Genomic DNA, 6381 nt, shown 5'->3' on the forward strand with positions numbered 1-6381 from the left:
AAAATGATTGCTATAAATAGATTATAGACTATATTAATATTTGATAACAGAATATTACAGACTTTGTGACTTGGAAAATGATTCGTGTTATTAAAACGGATCTCTTCTGTATTAACGTACTGATGCATTAATTATTGTAATATTATCTGATAAATATTACAATTCACTCATAAAATACACGTATTATGCAATAATTAATACAATCATTATGTAAGAAACTCATTTTAATAAAAAAAATTCCTACAATTTTTATGTTAAAGAAACATTAATAAAAAGTAAGCTTGTCAAAAGAAATATATTTTCACTAAATAACTTAACAAAATGTTAGTTGTGCTAAAATTTATCATGTGACATATTGTACCTGTAACTAGTGTAGGATTTCCTAACTTTACAGAACTTTTAATTTTATTGTCCACTTTATTGTCCTTTCCAAAATAAAAAGTAATGTTTATTCCAACATTGTATTCTAACATTTTATAATGCAAAATATATTTGTAATAGTAATATTTATAAGTTATAAGTGTTCTGCCTGAAAAAGAGGACATGTAAAAGTGAAAATCTTTTATTAACGAGCAAAGAATAATAAAGTTTCATTTGTCGCTTTAAGAAAAAACACGCATAATATCAAATTCTATAACAATGTCATAAAAACACTCTTGATAACACTCTATTTAGATGTATTATTTTCTACCAAGTGTAACATGTTACTTATGTTATATCATATAATTTGGGAGAAAAATGTCAAAAGTGAAAATGTTTTCTAGATGTTGAGCAATTAATATGTTTCAAATAGTATAAATTTGCTGACATTTTTAATTTTTATTAAATTATTATCCTGTGCTCATTAAAAAATGTTCTCACTTTTACATTTTTCATAGGCAAAAGGACACTTGTAACTATAGACATTATTATTACAAATATATTTTGAATAAAAAAACAATAAAAATCACTTTACTTCGCAGGACAATAAAACTTTAAGTCCTGCAATGTTAGAAAGTCTGCACCAATCCCACGTACAATATGTCATATGCCAAATAGCACCATCAACGTATTGTCATTTTCTTTCGTGAAGAATCATTCCTACGAACAGGCTTACTTATTATAATAAAGATGAGTTTATCATACATTGCAATACTAATGCATCCGATAGCACAGAAGAGACTCGTTTTATAAAATAAAAAATTTTTATAATGACAGTCTGTAAAACAATTTTCAAATATTAATATAGAAAATAATCAGAACATAATTATTTTTCATTATGGGAGATAACGTATTGATTATTACCAAATTGTGCTCAAGCATACTGCATGTGTGATAGAAATGACAGATTTTTTAACCTTACAAAATTTGACTTTTGAGGTTAATATTATATTTATCATTTTTTATGCATATGAGATCGATTAATCATGCAATATGCGTCTCACTTAGAATTTTAGCGTCAGCAACTTATATTACATTTAACAGAAAATAATGCTTCTGAACAGAGTTTAGTGCTAATAACACATAATGTGTTATGATGACATTATTACAGAATTTGGCATTATAAAAATGTTTCTTTTTAAAGCGACAATTAAACTCTATTACTACATGTTGAAAACTTTATCGAGTTGTATGATATACAATCTATCTCTTACGCATTAAAAATTATCGTACCGTAAACATAATATTAACCTTAAAAGTCGAATTTTGTAAGATTAAGAAATCTGTCATGCCTATCACACATGTAGTATGTCTTGAGCAGAATATTGCAATAATCACATCCCTTTTAACACGAAATGATTGTTACGAACAGATATTATAGATATTAATATTTGATAAGAGTATTACAAATACAAATTTTGACAATATGAAAATTTTTCAACTTTTTAAAACGAGTTTTTTGTGCATTAACGGATGCATTAGTTGTTGTTGCAATATTTTATAAACTTGTTACATTATTGTTTATTGACCCAATACATTTAACATATGCAATAATTAATGGAACCATTTTTACATAAGACTCATTTGAGCAAAAAAACTTTTGACAATTTTTGTGATGGCAAGGAAGCATGAATAAGAAATAAGCCTGTTAAAAGAAATAATTTTTCATTAAATAAAATGACAATAAGTTGATTAGGTTAAACTTTTGCATGTGTCATGTTCTACGTGTGATTTACGTAAATTTCTTAACTTTGCAGGACTTTTCACATTTTATTATCCTTTGTACAATAAGAAGCGATCTTTGCTCTAACATCGTTTCATAATGCAAAATTTATTTGTAATATTAACATTCGTAGTTATAAATATTCTTCTACCTGAAAGGACATGTGAAAGTGAAAACCATTTTTTAATGAGCAAAGAGTAATAATGTTGCAAACTTACAGTTACAAAGATTTAATTGTCGCTTTAAGAAAAAACATGTAGTGTCAAATTCTGTAATAGTGTCGTAAACACTCTATGTAACACTAATCTCTGTTCAGATGTACTATTTTCCATCAAATGTGACGTGTTGCTTATGCTAAAATTCTATACGAGACACATATTACACGAGTAATTGACATTATGTTAGAAGATTCCTTGTATCACATAATTAGGGTGAAAATATCAAAAGTAATAATGTTCTCTAGATGTTGAACAATTAATATATTTCTAATAGTATAAAATTTTTCACGTTTTTAATTTTTATCAAATTCTTAGTTTATGCTCATTAAAAAATTTTTTCATACAATAAAGTGTACACGAGTTTATTATATCCTACAATACTAATGCATCTGTTAGTGTAAAAGAGAACCGTTTTCATAAGATAAAAAAATTTTATTATGATAATATAGTACCGTTTTCAAATGTTAATATAGGTTATTAATTATTTCATAACAATCATTTTTAATGATGAGAGATAACCTATTGGTTACTACAAAATTTTGTTCCAGACATACTGCATGTGTGATAGAAATGACAGATTTTTTTAATTTTACAAAATTTGACTTGAAGTTAATATTATATTTATCGTACAATTTTTTATGCATCTGAGATCGATCAATTATGCAATACATGTCTCGCTTAAAATTTTAGCGTTAGCAACATATATTACATTTAACAAAAAATAATGCATCTGAACAAAGTTTAGTGTTAATAACACATAATGTGTTATGATGACATTATTACAGAATTTGGCACTATAAAAAAGTTTTTTCTTAAAGCGACAATTAAACTCTATTACTATATGTTGAAAACTTTATCGAGTTGTATGATAAACAATTGATTTCTTACGCATTAAAAATTGTACAGTAAACATAATATGTTTAAAAGTCGAATTTTGTAAAGTTAAGAAATTTGTAATACTGTTATCATTGTGTCAATAAACAATGTTGTTTATTGTGTCAATAAATAATAATGTAACTAGTTTATCAAATATTGCAACAACTAATGCATCCATTAATACACAAGAGACTCGTTTTAAAAAGTTGAAAAATTTTCAGTGTCAAAGTTTGTAATACTTAATTAACTAAATAATAAACTAAATTAAATAAAATGACAATAAGTTGATTGGGCTAAAATTTGGCATGTGACATGCTCTACGTGTGATTATTGTAGATTTCCTAATTTTGCTGGATTTTTCAGGTTTTATTTCCTTTGTAAAATAAAAAGCGAACTTTATTTTAACATTGTTTCATAATTTAAAATATATTTGTAATATTGTTTGTTGTTGTAGATTCTTCTGTCTGAAAAAAGGACATATAAATGTGAAAACCATTTTCTAATGAGCAAAAAGTATTAAAGTTTTAAACTCATAATAATAAAGTTTTCATTGTCGCTTTAAGAAGAAATGTACATAATGCCAAATTCTGTAATAGTGTCATAAAAATACTCTATGTAACTTTGAACTCTGTCTAGATATACTATTTTCCATCAAGTGTAACATGTTGCTTACATTAAAATTCTATGCAAGATACATTGCATTTTAATGAGTAATTGACATTATGATAAAGATTCTTAGGCCCGGTTCCACAACTCACGGTTAAATTAACTGGCCGATTATTCCATTGGAATTGATCAATCGTATTTGTTAATTTTGCTTAACGACAAATACGATTGGTCAATTCCAATGGAACAATCAGCCAGTTAATTTAACCGTGAGTTGTGGAACCGGGCCTTAGAGACTTGAAAACTTCTATATTCACATAATTTGAGTGAAAATGTCAAAAGTGGACATATTCACCAGATGTTAAGCAATTAATATATTTCAAAAATAAATTTGCTCACTTTTTAAATTTTTTATCAAATTATTACCCTGTACCTATTAAAAAATGGTTTTCACTTTTACATGTCTATTGTTTGTCATAGTAATATTTCTAACTGTAAATGTTAAGATTATATATTTTGCATCGAGTAAGTACAATTTTAAAAACTGCTTGAGTAAAAGTCACTTACTATTTAAAAGACAATAAACCCTTAAAAGTCTTGTAAAGTTAGGAAATCTATACCAGTCACACGTACGATATATCATATGCCAAATTTTAGCACAATCAACTAATTGTCATTTTATTTAATAAAAAATTATTTCTTTTAACAGGCTCAATTCTTATTAATGTTTCCTTATTATAACAAAAATTGCAGAAAGCTTTTTTATTAAAATGAGTCCCTTACATTAAAACGGTTGTATTAATTATTACATTTATAGTAAATATATTTGGTCAATAAGCAATAAAATAATGAGTTTATTACATAATACAAAACTTGTGCATCCGTTAGTACAGTAAAGACCAGTTTTAATAAGCTAAAGCATTTTTATAATGACAAAGTCTGTGATACTGTTATTAAATATTAACATATGCAATAATCTGTTTATAACTAAAAATTCTTTTCAAAAGGTATAACAACGTACTGATTATTGTAAAATTTTGTTCAAGACATTGCATGTGTGATGAGTAAGACAGATTTCTTAACAAAATTAGATTTTTAAGGTTAATGTTTTATTTATTGTACCCATGCCTTAGGCCCGGTCTACAATAGGTAGACCTTATAATAAGCCTTAAGCTCTAAGAAACTGACCAATTATAATTGAATGTGAGAAAAATAATCGAATATAATTGGTTAATTCTTTAAGACTTAAGGCCAAAGCACACACTTTTGCATAACGCATAACGTATGTACATAAGCAAATTGATTGGTCCATAAGCAAAGTGCATAAGAAATTCAACCAATCGAATTTCTTATGCAGTTATGTTATGCGTTATGCAAGAGTGTGTGCTTTTCGCTTTACTACACCTATTGTAGATCCGGTCTTAGGGCCCAGACTTTTGCATAACGCATAACATATGTACATAAGCAAATTGATTGGTCCATATGCAAAGTGCATAAGAAATTTAACCAATTGGATTTCTTATGCATTTATGTTATGCGTTGAGCCCATTCTACATTAATCGCAAGTCGCAAGTTGCGTTTTTTAGTAAGTAGAAAATAATAAAGTTTTGTATGTATGTCAAATTTTGCAATGTTGCAAATGAGCGGATCACCAATCATGGGATCATTCTGATAGAACTCTTTTAAATATTCCGTTGAAATGGTCCTGTGATTGGTGATCCGCTTCTTCCGCTTCTGCGTAATCCGCTCCATGGGACATCAGCCTTAGAAAATCTGTGATGTTCATTTTGACTTATTATATTTCGTCTCGCGCGAAATTTCAGCGTAAATGATGAAATGTCCTCAAAATAGCCAATATGTCTTGTAAAACTTTGGGGACGGTCCCCAATGTACCCAAAGAAAACGTGTCCCCAAAATGTACAATTCCAATAAAATTGTAATTTTGGGGACGTCCCCAAAACATACAATTGATATATAAAACTTTGAGGACAGTCCCCAAAAGAACCAGAAGTCTCCAAAACAGCCAATGCATATCAAAAATTGTCCCCGAAGGCTACAATTGACATATATATATGTATATACATGCAATGTACATTCGAAGTGTATCAGAAAATATCCTAGACGGATCTATGAAAGTATATTCATCCAATGTACGTGAAAATACATTTATGTTTATTTCGACACATACATACATATATATACTGTGACGTGGTAGCTTAGCTGCCACGGGTAGCAGCATCCCTCCCCCGTCACAGGGATTCGCTGCGGATTCGCGCCGTACGGGGAAAATAGGCGAGAGGCGAGAGAGGATCTCCAGGGGGAACCGCGACGGACATGGCGAGCGTATTATTAATTTTGCATATTTTCGGTTTCTCTGCATGGCGGCCGCCTCACGATGGAATTCGACGAGAGAGCGAGAGGGGAGGAGAGAGCTACGACGATGCGGGGAAGGAGGAAGGACTTCACCGGTGCCCGGGAGAGACGAGCACGCGGCCTGCACGGGGACTCGGCGTGGCCCGGGAAAGCCACGGCCGGAGA

General features: G+C 29.3%; 1 long non-coding RNA gene across 1 annotated transcript; it reads right to left on the reverse strand.

Annotated features, from left to right (window-relative positions):
* Positions 1–1914: 1914 nt before the first annotated feature.
* On the reverse strand, positions 1915–4027 carry LOC118648755. The gene is made up of 2 exons (XR_004965427.1): positions 2362–4027; positions 1915–2294 (listed from the first exon to the last, which is right to left on the reverse strand). It is a non-coding gene; the product is annotated as an uncharacterized LOC118648755 (long non-coding RNA).
* Positions 4028–6381: the final 2354 nt, after the last annotated feature.

This window comes from Monomorium pharaonis, unplaced genomic scaffold (assembly GCF_013373865.1).
Source record: "Monomorium pharaonis isolate MP-MQ-018 unplaced genomic scaffold, ASM1337386v2 scaffold_655, whole genome shotgun sequence".
Classification (NCBI taxonomy): Eukaryota; Metazoa; Arthropoda; class Insecta; order Hymenoptera; family Formicidae; genus Monomorium; species Monomorium pharaonis.